The sequence below is a fragment of the Rhipicephalus microplus genome, chromosome 3, assembly GCF_043290135.1.
Source record: "Rhipicephalus microplus isolate Deutch F79 chromosome 3, USDA_Rmic, whole genome shotgun sequence".
Taxonomy (NCBI): domain Eukaryota; kingdom Metazoa; phylum Arthropoda; class Arachnida; order Ixodida; family Ixodidae; genus Rhipicephalus; species Rhipicephalus microplus.
This window is the reverse complement of record NC_134702.1, coordinates 18170608-18190679: the sequence shown is the minus strand read 5'-3', so window position 1 is coordinate 18190679 and position 20072 is coordinate 18170608. Positions and strand designations below refer to the sequence as shown.

The following is a 20072-nucleotide window of genomic DNA, read 5'->3' as shown; positions in this document are numbered from 1 at the left end:
CGATGTTAGTTAACGTCCACTCGCACTAGTGCAAAAAGCGTAAAAAAGCACCTGCTAATACATTCCTATGTCACCTATTTGGATATCACTTTGAGAGAAAACTCTGAAAAAAAAAGAGAAGGGGCGTGGAGGGAGGAACTAAAAAAGAGAGAAGAAAGAGAAGACAGGTATTCGAATCAGTCTATTAAGTGGTATGCTTTACCGCAGAGTAGCAAAGGTATAGGAGAGTTAGAAAGTTATAGGTACAGAGCAAGAGGGAGGAATGGAGGGAAAAGGGGACCACACACGCACAAACACATGGACACCGTAATCAGTGTATTGCTAAAATTCTTGAGGCCATGGAGGATATCATTCTGTACTTATGTCACCGAAAGCCTCACTACCACTTTGAGACAAATAAATCGGCCTAATTATCACGCGCGCGAGAGAGATTATGGGTGCAAAAAACAGGTTCTTCTTTCACGATCAAAGAAAATCACTCAAAGCAAAAAGACAATCCGAACTCCAGTAGTCACTCGCTCATGCGAGCCTTCGAGGGTCCTTCGAGGTTTATTAGCCGCGCTGATACTTGGGGAAACGCAACTTGAGGTGCGTCCCGGGGGAACGACCAGGAGCGAACGGTAAGTTGATTTACCCCAGAAGCCCTACATTGCCACCCCCCGCGCTTCCTTCAACGCGAAACGCTCAGGTGACTGAACCCTACCTCGGACACCGCTGCTGCGCCCGTAGGAGTCGTCGGCGATCGTTAGCACACCGCTCCAAACTAAAGCCGACAGCCGATGGACAGGCTCGAAATACGCATCTCCCACCCAAACCCCGGCAGGGGAAGAAGGAAAGGAGTAAACCGTCGTAGTCCTGCTTCTGGCTTTACTCTTGAGCGCAGCTCTCTACCAGTCCTCGCACGCACGGACAGACGGGTAGATCGATCGAAACCCCCCCAGTTCAGATAGCGTGAAGCGAGCGGGAGGGAATATATGTGATGGAGAGATGGAAGGAGTGGTGAGAGGGAATAGAGGAAGGAAAGAGGAGGTGGAGGAGGATGGGGAACACCCTCGCACATCCGAGCCGGCCCGAAGCAAAACGCGCGCACGCTGCACCCGAAGTGATGCTCCTCCGCACAACGCCGGTGCGCGCTGGAAAAAGCATCGCTCTGCTCGGAGAGCGCGCGCTTGTACTGCCTGCCTGTTTTCCTCCCGAAGCTCCGTGTTTTGCTGACCGCATCGTGGCCTCGCACGTAGTCCCTCGAACCCTAGACGTCTGATCTGAGTTATAGACCACCTCCGTGAGCGCTTACGCTGCTCTCTGACAAATGGGCAAAGGACGAGACCGAAGAACGTGGCTGTGTTTTCCGTGCTGACTTTATTTAACGTCAACCTGAGCATTTACCGGCCAGAGAGTGGAGAACATCTAACATAGTTGACTCGTGTAAACGACCTGCAAAGATAAAGTGTTATTGACTCACGCGTGTCAGTGGAAGTTGTTGACCGTCCCAGTTAGCGATAGAAGCAACCGGTGTGCCGAAGCGAGCGTGGAGGTGCTGATTTCGAGTGTACGTCGGAGGTCTTCTTCAAGTCGGCTCGACGTTGACAAGAACGACAGCGAGCGTTACTTCGTCTAGCAAAAGTCCCACGTAAGTTCTACAATTTTCTCCAATCTCTGACGACTAGAACAATATGGAGTGATGTTCCGGGCCTTCCTATAGCTATAGGCTTGTCTTTTGGACGACTATACAAAGTTTATGGAAGTTGTGACACTGTTGTTCGTTTGTAATAATAGAACAGTGTTTGCCGGTCCGAAAGGGGTTAGTTTCGGGAGATAGTCATCGACTGCTTTTGCCACTGTGGCGGTATTGTCCAGGAGCACATCCCACAAAGTGTGGCACTTCCACCTGTTGAGCTTAGGTGGTCGCTGCGAGCTTTCTGTCGAAGCACTAACTCTTAAATCAACCTTCTACGAAGCGGAAGCCTTAAGAGAACCTTTATAGCTCAAAAATGATGGAGGCAAATAAATGTTGCAATTATTGGCGTGCGCCTGGCTCTCCAGTAAAAAGGGCATAGCTACACCATACACCCTCCCCCGTATTTTATGATCGAGTGCGAAGAAAGACAACGCCATAATTGCTGCAAAAATAAAAAAAATAAGTGTCGTGCTTTCAAAAAAGCCCCACCAATGGTATGCGGATTTTCAGAGAACAGGTGGAAAATATTGAGCACATTAAGCGCTGCATCAAAGCCCCTTCGTGGTACTCATCATCAAAAAAACTTGAGTATTCATAATTCTGGCCATTAGACATGGCGTGAGAGGTCCGACCGAGTCAAGGTACGGAGTGAAGTTCGCCCCCTTTTCGAATAATCTAAGAGGGCAGGACGTCCTCCATGCCTCCTCCTTACCACCATGCGCCTCTGTCTTCTGCCGCAGTTCATTTGCATGTAATGGCGTTTCGCGATCATACCCGGCGACAGCTTTGAGTGACGGTAGATTGTTTTCGAAGTTCAGAGGCTGCTGTGAGTTCTCAGACGCATTCTCTCCAGCCATGCAGGATAAAATGTCCGGCCAAGCAAAATGTCCGGCCAAATTGACGGGAGGCAAAGAATCATATAATGGTATATTCGGTTTTGCAAAACGCGTCTCCAACTTGACGCTCATAACGATTATTCAGTTTCTTCCATATGGCGCTAATGCGAACGTTGCGTTTCTCTTTAACGCAAGGTGCTCAACGACACGTTTGCATTTATATTGGCACTGTTGAGCTCGTGTCGCCTCTTTAGTTTCTACCACATTCCATACGACTAGATTATGGACTTACAGATGTTCTACTATTTATAACCACGAAAGTTATGGTGATTCAAGCTTAAGCATGGTATGTGAGTTAGGTTGATGATTTTCTACACATACTCATTCTTTAACGGCTTGTTTATTTAGTTTAGTCAGAGATGGTTATTCGAAGAATCAGTTGGTTGATGCATACAGCATTCTGTAGTTCATGAAATATTCTAAACACCGGTGTTACATTTCGCATAGTACGCTTGGTCAGAAGTAGCACTCCAGAAACTCTTCAAGGAACAATTTTCTGGCGAAAGAACACTTCCCTATAAGAAATTATTCGGGGTTATTACCAGTAAATTGAATGACCCGCTTGAATCTGTAGTGAATAGCTTTCAGGCATTCATTCGTACAGCATTAGTTCCACGTGAAAAGTCTGAAATAACTACAGTCACAATTTAATTGATGCCAATATGCAAAGCATGAAATGTTCGCCTCACCTTTCTCCACCTATAGCGCCGGCATAAATAAAGAAGAAAAGTAAATATTTCTGAAATTTAGCGTAGACCTCCTTTCACCTGTCGGGAGGTCGCCCCTTAATGCGGTCTCCTTGAGCTTAGCGCAAATGCGACTCCAGTTTCACATAGCTTTACCCTTTCCCTCTCCCTTCCTGCGGCACCACCGCACAAAATGAGCCCTTTCACCATCTCTCATCAGCTTGTCCAGGCTACTTACTGGCGCTGCTAAGCTCTTTCGAAAGTGCCACCTCGGGCGCTGAGTGCCATTGTGCGGTTTCGACAGCCATGACTTAATAAATGTTTTAGTGACCGATGACGGGAGAGCTTTATTGCCTCAACTTCAAGCACAGGAGTGGCGCGTGTAAATAAAACATTCCCGTTCCGAGTTTGTGACAGAGACACTCAGAAAAGTAAACCATAAAGCCTTCGCCAGCCCGTGCATAATGCAAATAAAGAAGTGCTAGAAGAAAAGAAGGTCCTCACAGATAACGTATTCACGGTTCATTTCGGTGCGACTCCTACGCAGAGATGTACAGTCTACATAAACAGACAAAGCAGGACTATTACGACGGCAAGGCCATTCTTGCCCTATGAATGTCTTTGAGGAATTGCGGCTCGGGCTAGTTTGTATGTCAAGGTGAGTGCTATATAGTGAAGTGCGCTCGTCCTCGTATGCATCGGTGTCCTCGTCTTCAGTTTGCGCTATAGCACTCGTCCCTCCTTAAGAATTAGTTATAAATGACGGTTCGCGTATGACTGTAGGTGTTATTTGTGGGATTACGTGATCGTTGTATATACCGTAAACATCACCACACACCTGGAGTAGCAAGCAAGGCGATAAATTACAAACGCGTCTTTTAGATTACCGGTAAAAATTGTTACGCTCTCAGTAAACGTGCCAATACATCAATAGACGAATGAAGACAAACGTGCGAAAACGATACTGTTTATATGCCGTTGAGCAATCCTTTACAAATGCGTCAGTTTTTTTTTGAGCTACCTTAGAGGCAATTATACGAAACGTATGTAGCGAATATAAAGTTATATGCCAAGGCAATGTGTACGGAAGTGGCTTAGATGTGTTGTGTTTGGGCTTTGAGTACATTGACACCAGCTCTGACAAGGACTGTTGTTTTGTCATTGATAACGAAGAATTACCGTGACAAGGTTATCAAACAAAAATAAATCAAGTTAACATAAAAAATGCTGCGCGAATATGACGACCAATAGCACGATATCATAACTTCACCCCACTGTGTATGAAAATAATAAAAATAATAATAATAATAATAATAATAATAATAATAATAATAATAATAATAATAATAATAATAATAATAATAATAATAATAATAATAATAATAATAATAATAATAATAATAATAATAATAATAATAATAATAATAATAATAATAATAATAATAATAATAATAATAATAATACCTACAGTTGTACGTACCAAAACCACGATATATATGATGAGGCATGCCGTACTAGAAGGTTCTGCAAACTTTGACTCTGCGATGTTCTTTAGCGCACCCTGACAACATACAGTGCACGGGCATCTAGATTTCACTTCGCCCCGCCGTGGTGGTCTAGTGGCTAAGGTACTGGGCTGCTGACCCGCAGGTCACGGGATTGAATCCCGCCTGCGGCGGCTGCATTTCCGATGGAGGCGGAAATGTTGTAGGCCTGTGTGCTCAGATTTGGGTGCACGTTAAAGAAACCCAGGTGTTCGAAATTTACGGAGCCCTCCGCTACGGCGTCTCTCATAATCCAATGGTGGTTTTGGGACGTTAAACTTCACATATCAATCAAACCCTTGTAGGTTGGAGTTATTTGCTGAGAAAAATTCTAATTGCAGTTACGAATGTTTGCTTGTAGGTTAAGAAAAAAATACTATGCCAGGTGAGATTTGTACACAAATCTGATTGAAATAAATTCCCTAGCACAAAATAATACGTTTGTTTTCTTTGGATACATATGCGTATGCATCTTATTGCACAAAACAGAATCGAACTGAGCATAGGCGAACCTGTTTCCCGTTTTACTGCACAGGTTCTTGTTTCAATTTATGGATCGGAATGAATGCAACTGTGAGTGTTTTTATTTTACAAGCGTGCACATTGCTTTAGAGAACCATGCGCGATGCGTTTTCTTCCCAAATCAGAAATGGTGAAACATTGTCGAGTCGATGCCAAATGAACACACATTGCATCCACGCTGCGACAACAGACTAACATTTTTAACATGTCGGTTGATTGATTGATTGATTTATTTGTGGGGTTTAACGTCCCAAAACCACCATTTGATTATGAGAGACGCCATAGTGGAGGGCTCCGGAAATTTTGACCACCTGGGGTTCTTTAACGTGCACCCAAATCTGAGTACACGGGCCTAAAACATTTCCGCCTCCATCGGAAATGCAGCCGCCGCCGCCGGGAATCGAACCCGTGACCTACGGGTCAGCAGCCGAGTACCTTAGCCTCTAGACTACCGCGGCGGGGCATAACATGTCGGTGACTACTTAATAATTAACTTGCAAAGAAATATACAAACCTGGAGTTGATTTCAAGTTTTCAGACAACACAATACGGGATACAACGCAAAGAAATGTGTGGTATTGAAACCTCGTCTAGCAAATGGTTTTATTGTGAAACAATTATAACATTTGCGTACACTCAGGCCTTTTCTACTGATCCGTATTGAATGCGGAACGCGGGTTGATATTTCTACTCATTCAAGCGTCTCGCGTTTATGCATTATTTAGTGTGTGTTATAATCATTATGCATACCCTGTGGTGCATATCATATAAACCATATACTCAAATACTAGTCTGTTTAACCAGCAGCGCTAGCCATTCGACGCAGTCACCTGCAGGTATCTCACGCAAACAGTACGCACAGTGTCTACTAGGATATTTACCCGTACAGAAGCACATGAGCAAATACTGTTCAATATTTATGTTCAGTAAGTCAGCGTATAGAGACTCTTAAAGGGCCACTCACCACCCTGAGTTTAAAGACGAGGGGGTGATTTTCTCCTCTCCTCCATACACACGATGCATCCTCCTCGTCCCTTAGTTCTTGAATGCACGTGAAAAATGCCCCCGGCATTTCCTCCTCAAAGGTGGATGCCCAAATTTCTGTACCAATGGGCGCGCACTCCGGACTAACGTCATGAGCTAAACGGTGGGTGACCCATCTTCGGGGAATGCCGTGTGCCCGAGCGGTACTATTTCTGACATAGCGAACGTGCTCTCGTAGACTGTAGTTAAGAAGATATCTCCTGCGCTTAAAAAAAATCTCTCGAGGTTCTTTGTCTATTCACTTAATAATACTCCAAGGCAAAAGCCACATTCTTCTTTTTCTTCTGAGTCGAGGCCTTGATGCTCTCCTCTTTTCCCCTTCGAAAGTTTCTGCAACAAACGTGATTTCACACAGCCTCCAAGATGGGAGGAACAGCACCGCATCGCCTCTGTGATCGGACACCTCTAAACCAAGTCAACGTGTCATGTGATGACAGTTTCACGTCACTTTACGTCACGTGACTTCACAACTACATCATAATGACATGATGATTGCGCCCTCAGATTTCACGATTTGTGACGTCATCGTGACGTCATGCGGTGGCGTTTTCCCGTTACGATTTCTTGCATCGCACGTACCCTGCACCGTGGTACGCTGACGCCGATGGCGACACTTAGCATTTGATGCGGCATCTAAGTATTTGGCAAGTACTGCTGACTGGCCGAGTTGGTGCATGATGAAATGATATTGCTTCAGTGCATCTCAGTTTGAGCATGAAGGAAAGATTCTATGCAGTCAAGATGGGGAAAAAAGAAACAGATGACAGTGTGAGACGACAGTGGGCTCACACTGTCATCTGTTTTTTAGATGCGGAGCATCTAATACTCGAGGCTTGTAGTGCGGCGCCGTCCTCAAGCTTCCTCCTCCTTCTTCCACCATCTGTGCATCCCTTCCTCCTCTACACACCGCGCGCGCTTCACTCCTCCACCATCTGTGCACCCTTCCTCCTCTACACACCGCGTGCGCTTCTCCTCTTCACGAACATTCGCTAGCTGTATAATGTAGCGCGCATGCGCCGTCACGCTTCGAGAACATCGGCAGCTGACGCGTGCGCATGCGCCGTCGCGCTTCGAGAACATCGGCAGCTGACGCGCGCGCATGCGCCGTTGCGCTTCTCCCCCTTCTCGAACATTCGACAGCTGACGCGCGCATGCACCGTCACCCACCATCTGTGCCGCGCGCGCTTCTCCCCTTCGAGAACATTCTACAATTCTCCTGATTCTCCAGTGGACGCGCATGCGCCGTCGCGCTTCGAGAACATTCTACAGCTGACAGTGCATGCGCCGTCGCGCTGTATATATACTCAAGGTCGGCGCTCGCTCGCTCAGTTGCCGCTCGTCGGTTGGTTTGTACGGCGCGTCGACGTCCAAGGTCGCGGTGAAATGAATTCCAACGAATCCACAACACAATGATCGACGTCCCTTCGACCAGCGCCGCCCTTTCGCATACGTGTGTACGTGTTCACTCATTTAACACCCCCTCCTACAACCACGTTAACCAATTTAGCCATCGACCCAAGTTAGTCGCAATTTAACACCCTATTTTACAACCACGTTAACCAATTTAGCCATCGACCCAATTAAGTCGCACTTTAACACCCCGTTAACCAATTATATGCTCCGCATCCTCCTCAGTGTTCCCCCGAGGGAAGCTGCGGGCAATTTTTTTCCTCTTCTTGACTTCATAGTATCTTTCTTTCACGCTAAAACTGAGATGCGCTAAAGCAATATCATTAAGTCTTTGGCTTTAGTATTAAATAATGCCCTAGAACATCGCTGATAGCACTGCACAGCACCCGCCTATGCAGTAACTAAAACTTATTTATAAACCAGCACGCATGTGTATTTTAATAGCTCGGTGAACCAATATACGAGATGGATATTAGTCGAAAACATGGATTAGTGACGTTTCGGAGCGAATCTTGCATGAATTATGTAAATAGATTGTCTAGTCGAGGACTTGTACACGAAGTTTACGATGAAGACCATACCATCAGTGTCAAGGCAGGGTCGGTTATTTATTCTATTTTTTTTTGCTAGCGGTTCTTTCCACCGTATTTTCTCAGCCCATGTAAGCAAAGACGTGCTCTAAAATTAAGCAACCACCTTATTTATCCTAACTTCCAAATCAAAGGGGAGGGAGTGGGGTTTACCTTTATGCATTTTTCTTTTCATTGTTTTGCTTGTCTTGGAAAGGTGATTTGAACAAGAAACGGTGTAACAGTCGTTTTGCAGCAAAATGGACATCCGAAAGGTTTTAAGGTTATCTACGGACCAATCCAGTGTCATTTAGCTGATATTTCTTTATATCCTGTTTCCCACAAAATCCTATACTCACTTATTCAAAGTAAAACGTAACCAGCCATATATTGTTCTGGAAATACTTCACGTCGCGTACCCTATTCCTCCAAACAGCACCGTGGTTGTACGTAGGGTTGGACCTCCAATGCATAATGCAACACTAACACGAAAGGTCTCTTCTTTCTCTCTCTCTCTCTTTCTCTCTTTCTCGCTCATGTATTTTGTTGGCGATTTTCAATATCAGTCCATTCAATTCAACTGGGACCTGTTCGCATGCACAGCATGCACAGAACTACAAGCGCACTGCAAGTAAAGCTCCAATGAAAAATAACTTATCACTTATTCCATTGGCTTACCGATGAAAAACCACCCGTCTTTCACTGTTTCATAAAATTTTTCATCACCCAACACTTCATAATGACCTGAAACTTGCCGATGAAAAATCGCCCGTCTTTCACTGTTTCATAAAATTTTTTATCACCCAACACTTCATAATGACCTGAAACTTTGGCCTTTGTACATCTCAAACCATGTTGATCATCGCAATAAGGCAGGAATCGCATCATGTCACGCTAAGTCTTTCTTTCAGTCATTTATGATGATTGAACCACCTTCCCTCCAGTCATGATTGAACCACCTTCCCTCGAATGTCGCAACCATCACTGACTTCGAACTTTTTCACGAAACATCAGATAATTTTGTACAACATGGAAAATTTGTTACCTGTACTTATTTCTTCTGTTTATTTTTACTTTTTCGAAATAACTATTTTTGTGTATTCTGCAGAATTGTTGATATTGCCACGTTCCATTTCCCAAGTTTTCGTTATCGTCCCAAAACACCGCACGATTCTCAGCGCAAACCGCGCCTGCAGTTTTCTAGAAGGTTCCAGACTGTAGTAGATCATTTCGATAAGATCACGCCCACTGTGCGAACGGTACAGATTGTTCTGGAACCTACGACACCGCCAGCGCTAACGCTAGAACATTCGACGGCAAGAGTATAAATGCCGACGCGCTTCGCCGCTTGTCAGTTGTTGTTGATCGAAGGCCGACGCTCCGTTCGCCGCTATCAGTCCGAGACTGCTATCTGTGCGAGACTGCTGCTGTAATTGGACTTTCCGTTTACCGGGCACAGGTTCGCCCAAATAAACAGTTAAATCCCAACACGAAGTCTCCTGTCTTCGGCCACGTCACGACCCCGTGACAATATTAACTAAGTCTTTTATTGTATTGTTTTATTTGTATTTTTGTGTATTTACCCACTCCTCTCTTCTATTTCTTTTGACCCTGAGGGTATTATAAATACATGAATAAATAAATAAACAAATAAATACACGAGCGAGATTTGCTCCAACCTGTGGAGAAAGTGTGAAATGCATTATGGACAAGTGAGCAAGCAACACGGATAACATTGACGAACCATAGCGAAAGCATCAACGAGATTGACCTACAAGTGCAACCACCTCATATCGTGATTGATTGATTGATTTATATGTGGGGTTTAACGTCCCAAAACCACCATTTGATTATGAGAGACGCCGTAGTGGAGGGCTCCGGAAATTTTGACCACCTGGGGTTCTTTAACGTGCACCCAAATCTGAGCACACGGGCCTACAACATTTCCGCCTTCATCGGAAATGCAGCCGCCACAGCCGGGATTACCTCATATCGTGTCACAAGTCACTCTTCTTGAACAGCCTCTCTTTTACGGGAGTGCATCTCCGTGCGTGCTGCACGGAAACATTGCCGCGACCCCCGGGTGGCGTTTCAATAAATCAAGCTACGCGCGAAACACAGCCGCCCCCTTACCGACCAACGGGTTCTGGGTATGACTGGAATGCACGCCGCTATAGAGCTGAGATGTTCCATCTTCTTTATGCCACGGCCAGAGGCAGAGACATCTGGTGCTGCTGCCTGTCTTCGTTGAATTATTGATTACGGATTCTTGTTGAAGTGCGTTTCGCTCACGTCCAGTCACTGGACCTCGAATCGCGGTACACGCGCGCACACCAGAGAAGACAAGAATGTGTCTACGAGCGTGTACAAACACACACATACACGCACACAGATGGACACATGGCACAGATGCAATTACATGGCTGACAAAGACGTTTCGCGTAGTGTTGGTGGGGGTACGCACCGCTGGAGAATGAGTGCGTTTTACTGACCAAAACCTTAAAGGGACACTAAAGAGTGAAATGATTTTACCCCGTGTTGGTAAAGTATAATTTCAATATCCCGAAATGACCGCTCTTACCTCGACACGCATAAGCAAAAAAAAATGCGCGGAAAAAATAAATACAGGTGGAGACGTCACCTTGAGAAAACGGACCAAACATCATGACTGTTTACTGGGTCTCACGTAGCTTCTAATATATAAAAATGGAGTACAGTGTCATCTGGGGCTGCCACCGACCGAGCATACGAAGTTTTCGAAAATTTCATCGAGCCAATGTCCTGAAAATTTGCAAAACACATTTTCCGAAAGTTTTATTGAGTAAATGTCACGAAAGTACGCTAAACACAATTTTCGAATTTTCGACGTCGCGCGCGCACATTTTGGTGCACTTTTTCTCCACTAACAATGAACTTATGATAGTGAAACATATGGCATTAGCGTTCTCAGAGTGGAGTTTTTGTTAAATCTAAACTGAGCTGTTGTTCCTCTTTAGTGCCCCTTGAAAGTGGGTGTGAGCCATTCGTGGAAGAAAACAATAAAAGCAAGGATATCGCCAGGTTTTTAGCGCGCAACTTTAAAATCTGACGCAGCTCCTGTGTTGAGCGACGTCGCTATCAGCACAGTGAACAAGGACGGAAGAGAGCAAACGCGGAGTCCGTCCACATCACGAGCCACAGGCCTTCGCCCGTGCTTTCTTCCCCCTCCATGCACGTCGACCCCTAGGTCGGAACTCGTGTGCAAGCAGTGCTGGCACGTGCACTCGGGCTGCCATCACTTGTCGTAACAGGCGGCGGTCACCATTTCGCGTTGTTCGCGACGCCATGCAACGTTGAGTGGTGTGTGTAGCATTGGAGCGCTTGTAGTCTTTGTGGCAATGTGTCACGAATGTTACTTCCATTAAAGAAAAGGTAACGAATGGAAACCCGTAGCGCTGCGTGTGTGTCTTTTTGCGTCATAATTTTTTGGTGCTTGTGTCGAGTGCAACCAAAATAAACCGCTGCAGGAACGGAGGCCTGCCTGCGGCGACTGTTGTGGAACGCGAGCGGTCTTCCGTGGTCTTGCGGTTAGCAGGCAGTCTCGCTATACGCTTCGTGTGCTGTGGTTGACGTGAACTGGGCGTATGTTTGTTGTATGGCTATGCCAGTATAACACAAACGTGTGCAAGCGCTTAACTAGTAGAAGGAACACAAACAGGCACACTCACACATACGCATGTTCGCTCGCACGCACGCACATACACACGCTCACGAACACACTCACACAAAGATACACAGACACACACACACTTTTATTAAATGTAAGTAAGGAGAGGTAAACACACACTTGTAAAGCTGCCTGTATTTGTGCTTCCATGCACATATATTTGGGTGAAACACACACTTGTAATCACCCAAATATATGTGCACGCAAGCACAAATACAGGCAGCTTTATGCTATACGCTCTTCCTAAAGGTAAGTGAGAGCTCGTGTTTTTGCGGTAGGCCCTGCGTGTCTACTCATCTACGTATACTTGCTCAGTATTGCAATATTGCGTGCTCAAGTGCCCATAGCACTAGTTGCGTGCTAACGAGAACAAAAACGCAAAACGATAAAAGCAGGGAGTGCCAATGGCCAAGGCACTGCAACCAAGACGCAGGAGCACGCGAAAGCACCAACTCGCTTCACCGACAATGACACAAGAAACGCACACAATGGAGCAAACAAGCATACGCGTCTACACGCATCGTTAGAAGAAAGCGTGTAACAAAGACACGCACATCAAGACAGGTATACTTACGTTTACCGAGAAAGAGGCCCAGATATGTGTAAGCAGAGCGAGCCTTCTACACATCACAGACATACATACAGGAACTCTGCACGCTACGCAATGTACATTGCACAAAAACAGGCAAAGGTTTGCACGCATCGAACAAAATGATGCAACAACAAAAAAAAAAACGCGCACACACTGAGAGACAGGCACGCATTTTACCGGGAGAAATCACATAAAATGTAAACACTAGAAGCCCTCCGCATATCGCGCACACTCGTATACCAACACTGCATGTTACCAGACAACTTTATATGGACATTATGGGCTCCGGTGTTGTTCCATTAACGGCTCCCATCAACAGTGTATATAGCATGCGGGCAACCTCGACGCTGCCCGTGGATTGCCACATCGGACGCTGCTCCTGCAAAGTGTTCGTCGCAGACAGTGCTCTCACGTGTACCGTGACAACATACGCACTCATCCGCAAGAAACTGCGGTTTGGCGTGGATGATAGTAAAATCTTCATCTGAGAGAGCGCCGAGCGTGGTGAAAGGTAGACGATATGTGCCCAGACAGCGGTGATTATGGAGTGTTAGAAAGTGCGCGCATTCGATGCTGTTTAGATTGGATACAGTCTACCTTTCTATACTTGTACCATGCTTCCGACGCCACCTTCGGTACTTGCCCCGCCGCGGTAGTCTAGTGGCTAAGGTACTCGGCTGCTGACCCGCAGGTCGCGGGTTCTAATCCCGGCTGTGGCAGCTGCATTTCCGATGGAGGCAGAAATGGTGCAGGCTCGTCTGCTCAGATTTCAGCACACGTTAAAGAACCCCAGGTGGTCAAAATTTCCGGTGCCCTCCACTACGGCGTCTCTCATAATCACACGGTGGTTTTAAGATGTTAAACCCCACGTATATCATTATCATCACCTTCGGTAGTGTTATATGTAATACAATTTAGGGTTTAATGTCCCGAAACTACGATATGATTGTGATGAATGCCGTAGTGGAGGATGGCTCCAGAAGTTTCGACCACTGCGGTTCTTATGATGACCAACTAAATCTACAGGCACACGGCCTTGAGCGTTCCCGCCTTCGGGTCAGCCGCGTCTTTCGGGTCGGCAGTCGAGCCTCGCCGTCACTAAACCACACCAGTGACTGGCATGTACTACTGAGAGGCACTCGGAGGAATCAGAGGTATACGCAAGCGCTAACAACTCGAGATATTGAACAACTTATTCCCGGCCGGATAACAGAGTTGTTTATCGCTGAACCACGAATGCCTCCTGATTTATTGCTTCACGTAAAACTGAAATAAATGATACGGTTGTTGCGAAACAAGAAAGTCACGAGGTCATAGACAGACAGACAGACAGACAAACAGACAAACAGATAGATAGATAGATAGATAGATAGATAGATAGATAGATAGATAGATAGATAGATAGATAGATAGATAGATAGATAGATAGATAGATAGATAGATAGATAGATAAGTGTGCGCGCATGTGTGTCTCACAAACTTGAAAGGAAAGAACGCCCACCTGCGGCGTTCATCAACTAGAGACCGCGCGATTGCATATTAAGCCCCCTCTGACAGCACTCGTTCGAACGTTACGCGCCGATGACGACGCAATTCCCCGCAGGTGAGTTTTCGCGCGCGCCGACGCCCTTTAGTAAACAAAGCGCGGGAGATTGTTGTGCCGCGGGGAGCATAGGAATATTCAGGTGCTCGCTGAGGCTATGCGGGCAAATGAGGGCGGTACTGCTCCGTTTTAATGACGAAGCATTTCTTAGTGAACCAAAAAACTTTCGGCATATCTATCTATCTATCTATCTATCTATCTATCTATCTATCTATCTATCTATCTATCTATCTATCTATCTATCTATCTATCTATCTATCTGTCTATCTGTCTGTCTGTCTGTCTGTCTGTCTGTCTGTCTGTCTGTCTATCTATCTATCTATCTATCTATCTATCTATCTATCTATCTATCTATCTATCTATCTATCTATCTATCTATCTATCTATCTATCTATCTATCTATCTATCTATCTATCTATCTATCTGTACACTCGTCATTTCGCACTTCGCCGTGTAATCAAGTTAGCGACCGTCGCCCCCCCCCCCCCCTCTGTGAAGCCATCAGGGCGGTCATGTTATTTCAATCTCGTTTCCCATCAAACATAACTCTCGCTGGAATGAAGGACTGAGCGGGCGCTTGAGCCTCGTTTCTGGTCGCCGAGGCTATACATACTGAGCGAAGTTATGGATTACTCGGTTAACACTAAATCAATCTGCCGGTCTCTCCCTAACACTTCTTTCCCCTTTCCCGTCACGTGATCCTTCTCTCTTCATTACTTGCCTGCCCGATTGCGATGTTTTTTTTTACGGGAGTGAAATAACTTCTTCACTGAGTGCATATGCGTTAATTGGGAAATCATTACTCTGGATACCTTGCTCGCGCTGCACTCCGGTTGTTGTTTAGGAGTAGGAAGAGTGGCAGGGGGCATTATTACGAGCCATAAATGCAGAGCCCGGCTTATATGAGCCTTGTAAGCGGTGGCGTTAACAGGCACCTGCAGGCGGTGGTAGGAAGCTGAAAACTATAACGCGTCGCTGTACTTCCCCCCGTTAGATTTGCTAGCGGGTCTTTGCATATTAATAACGTGGCCCAACACTAACGGCGATGGCAGCGCGTAGGTGCGGGATTATATATAAAGTTCTGACATGTCGCCCTCACCCACGGTGGATCGATCTGCGCATGAGCGGTGCTGCGGCAGAGTCTCACCTTGACTGATGTCATAAAAATAGGGAATTTGTGCACCTATGTTTGGTACCTCGCGCTATTCGTATATACTGGAAAGGTGTTTCGCGAATTGGATGTACGTGTCACAGTGTTCTACCGACGACACTGCTAATAACAATCACGTCCCTGGTTTGCGCGTTGTTCCTTAAAACAGATTAAATTTGCAAAGAGTTAATGAATTAAACCTTTTTTTCAGGGAAGGGAGCGTCTCACAGCCGCATTTCGGGATTCTGTGTGGGAGTGTTCCTGGATAGGGCATTGAAGCGATCAGAGATATTTCATCGTATGCCTGAAATTGTATCCGTCTTCGATAAATCTTCAACACGGTCGCTGTCGCGTGTGCTTGTCGACCCCTTTCACACCACTCTAAACATGCTAGTTTTATAAGCACTATCACGTCTCGCACAATCAGATCATGATTTTGGGACGTTAAACCGGATTAATTAAAATGCTGGTGTAAAGCGTGGGTGCATTTTGTGTTTCTTCATACGACTATATATACTGAATTTGTTAAGGTTCTTAGGAAATGTCGAATGTTCAATCTTCCATGCGAGCAAGCTGAACAACTACAAATGAGGTGTATGGTGTAAATCTACTCTGCGTATTTACTGACAGTGTATGCATCGAAAGGAAGTGTCCAGGATCGCGTGTCTGGTTACGCTTAGAAATGTTTTTCTGTAACGCTATCTCGATAATAAGCTTCTATATTATATAGCAGCCTGATATGTAAGTGTGTTGTGACCCTTAACAGCACACGCTGTTTTCTTTCACCTTTATGCTCCTGTTGCGTCGCTACACCAAACACCACAACACTCTAATGCAAACAGTCGGACAATGTAAAACATCACTTTGTCATGACAGTTGATCAGTCGACCTTTCCCAAGTTGCAGCCAAAGGAAGAATAACGTTTACCGGTGGCTTATGTTCACAAAAAGTTGTGTTTGAATAGGAGGCCTAAAACGAGCATCCTCGCCGATAAGCGCATTTTCGCATTATATATTTTCTACCTCAAAACCTCGGTGCTGATGTTGACCGTTCTTACTAAAGTCAGCACAGAGTCATCCGGCGCGAAAGTTCGACGGAAAAAACAAATACAAATAATTCACGGGTGTTGTCTTGAATATCTTGTTGAACACCCCACAAGCGCAATATAGACATATCAACTTGCTTATTTCATATCTACAGATAAGCTATAGTTAGTAAGCCACGAGATTGATGAAGCAGTGCGCATACACATTCACGTATACACACATTGTGATGGCGCCTTGTTTGTGCGCGTGTGAACGTGTATATTTGCGTGCAGCTTGATGCATAACTTATGTACTCTCTATATTATGTTTAACCACGCACTCTGGACGATAAAGGATAGTGGAGTTCGTCCTTTTTGGAGTACCTGCATGCATTGCCACAACTATTACTCCCAAAAGGACGAATGATTTGTCCTCTATGGAGTAACTAAAAGGGGACGAGCCCTTTTATCTGGGACTCTAGTTTCGAGGAGATGATGTGTCGGGCTGTAAATGTTAATACTTCGTGTACTTGATCTGTTGGCTGCAACAACTACACAATGAGAGAGAGAGAGAGAGAAAAGCCTTGATTTAATTATCCGGTGGACAACCATCCTCGCTGCTCCTCGCGATGCGGTCACACATCGACCCTACACACACGAACACACATATTTTAAACTCACGACCATATAGAATCGTCAACTTGGAAAGTTGTTTTCTACAGCCGCAGCTGTCACTGAACTCGTGGTGAACGCGGATTGTTAGTGCCACTATTTGAACTTCCCGACCACCTGTTTCTCAAGAGTATGCAGCGGACTTCCGTGTAACAAAAAAAAAAGAAAAAGGGAAATAGAATAAGGAATTGGTACGTGAGATTTTCAATGTAAAGAAACTCTAGGTGTAAGCACAGAGCACCAGTAGGTTCTCCTATATGTACCATTCCCAACATATTTAGAAACGGCGATAACCTCGCTCTTAGATGTTGTGATATTTTTCGGTTCTTTCAATATTTTGTACGCATTCTTGTAGCTTCTACACTTGCGTGTGTTCTATCTAAGACAAATCCACGTCGTACGTTGAACTCGACGCGTAAGGATTCGCGAAGGAAGGAGCTAAGTCGTAGGAGTCCTTTGAGGTGTCAGCAATAGGCTCAGTCATTTCAGAAGGATATATGTTTAATGTCGCGTCGAAGTTAGGAAAAGGTTCGTCTGAGACGCGACAAGCGTCCCGCTGATGTAAACAAGAATCCCCATGTCGAAAGCATCACTGTGATTATAATAAAGTCCTTGATCCCCCCAAGATTGTTTTGCTGTACGTCCCAAAACCACCAAGTGAGGGACGCCGTGGTGGAGGGCTCCGGAAGTTTTGACCACCTGGTGTTCTTTCAGCTGCACCTACGCATATAAGTACACAAGCCTCAAGTATCTCACCTCTATCTCGATTCAACCACCAAGGCCGAGATTAGAGCTTGCGATGGATTTCACACAAACTATAACCGTGGTTATGAATAAATAAATGACTTTTTTGTTTGGAATGTTGTTGCGAGGCACGAAGCATGAGGTCACCGTGGCAGGTGAAGAGACGAAGAATATCTTCAAATTTTTTGCGTTTTCTTCATTGTCTTGATAAGAATATTGTATTGGTCAGCACACGCCCACGCACACGACCACGCTCACACCCACACACGCCCACGCACGCACGCCCACGCCCACACACACACACACGCCCACGCCCCCCCCCCCCACACACAGCCTCCTTGAGTCGCAAAATCAGTTCAAGTGCACCTGTATATACATATGAGCGAGCATTCACGCCCCGTACACTAATAATCTTGGCACAATCAATCACAAAAGCTGGCTAATGAATGTCACGTCAATGCGCTATTTCGTAACCACTTACTCTGACTTCTGTTGTAAGGAAAAAAACAATATATTGGGGCAATATGGGTGTCTTCAAGAACGGAACCAGCGCATTTATAGGACTCGATATGTTGAGGTTTTATGTAAGATTTCGTGGAGACAACCCATCAGTTAACATTAAACGAACAGTTAATTGTGCTTCCGAGACCACATGAAGCGACGAGCATTCACACACAAGAGGTATTGGTTGTTATAAATGTTATCCGAAACTCTTCGTTTCCTCTTAAATTGATCGTAGAAACACCGCGGTGGATACCAGTATCGCCTTGAGCCTATGGCTTTATGTTGTTAAAATTGCATGCAGTGGCTCATAATTGTCGTCGCCGAGGATGTGTTACAATGTGGGAATATTGAGCGATCGGTCTTGCTAGTCGGGGGGTGGGGGTGGGGGGTGGTTTTAAATGAAAAGAGAAAAGTGAGCCCATAACTGTCTCTTAGGGGGAGGACACCTCAACAGTAGCTCACAAGGGGTGGAGATAAAGAAGAGATGAAAAGGATAGGATTAAAAGGTAAATAGATACAGAGAGAGGAAGGCGAAAGCCAGGCCCAGCGACGCTGAACGACGGAAGTAAGGAGAAGATAGGGAAGGTGGAGACGGTCGCAGGAGTCCGAGGACGGGGCACTACTTACGAGAGCTCTTGTCGGTGTCAGGAGATGGTGTAGGGCGAGCCCAGTCGGCCAGAGCTGCGCTGTCATCGGAGATCGCGAGGTCACAACCAGTCGGCACAAAATCCAGCGAGCGAAGTTGCTAGATGGAGGAGGCACGAATTACTACATCTGAAACGGGGTTCGAAGTTAACCAGGAACTCTCCACTTTTTGTGGCTGTTTCTGGTTACACGCTGTAATAGGCTGTAGAACAAAACACTCACGATTCAGTTATCGTCCAAGCGAATCGTATTTGGAAAACAAAGAGAACATCGCAGTTGAGAAAAATGTCATAAATCGGACGTCACGTGACTAATCAATATTACATTGGGGCAGAGTAAGGCGGACAATTGGCCGAAGAATATACAGGACACAACGCTATCAACTGGTTTCTTCATGAGAAAGGCAATTATTATACAGGCAGGCGAACAAAAACTGAAAATTAGCACAAACTGTAACCAGTGACACGGCCGGCAGGCGTCGCTATCAATTTGCAGAAGTGTTTTCAAGATGCGCCAAAAGCAGACTTCATGAAAGCACGAGAAAAAATTTGCAAAAAAGAACATGACTTGCCCCAATGTTCATAAACCAACGAGTTCACCTAAGAACCCTTGGCCAATGTTACCATCTCACCGAGACGTCGGAGTTAGGTCACAGTCCATGCGGGAAAACCAACTTGCTCATTTTGTCATCGCCGAGTGGGCAGAGTAAGACGTTCTACGACGTCGAGCAATAATCCACGGGACGGAAAATTTGCGGGCGCAATCAAACATTTCCACGCAAAGAAATGAATTTTTGACGTCACAAGTGTCAGTCAATACCGAAGCGTTCGCCTCTCTTCTGATGAACCGACAATTCCAGTAATTTGTATCTTCGTTCTTCCGTTTCCTTTCTCCACACACAGAGTGCATGGTTGCTAACCATACCCAAGGTGTTAATGTTCCGTTTCTCTCATGCCATCTTTTCCACTCTCTAACACTTTTTTCTGGATATATTAGATATCTAAACTCACTTAGTAATAATGGTTCCCTTGCTTACTTTCTATAACGTCACATCTGTTTTGAAGCCCACACTGAGTCACGGGC

The 20072-nt window shown here is 45.5% G+C and overlaps 1 protein-coding gene across 1 annotated transcript in view; it reads left to right on the top strand.

Annotated features, from left to right (window-relative positions):
• The first annotated feature begins 1143 nt into the window (after window positions 1-1143).
• The window catches only part of LOC119181245 (uncharacterized), a 187376-nt gene continuing 168447 nt past the window's right edge, over window positions 1144-20072 (top strand). The window contains exon 1 of the mRNA XM_075888993.1: window positions 1144-1630. The gene's annotated coding sequence lies outside the window, so the exon portion shown is untranslated. The remainder of the gene's footprint in view (window positions 1631-20072) is intronic.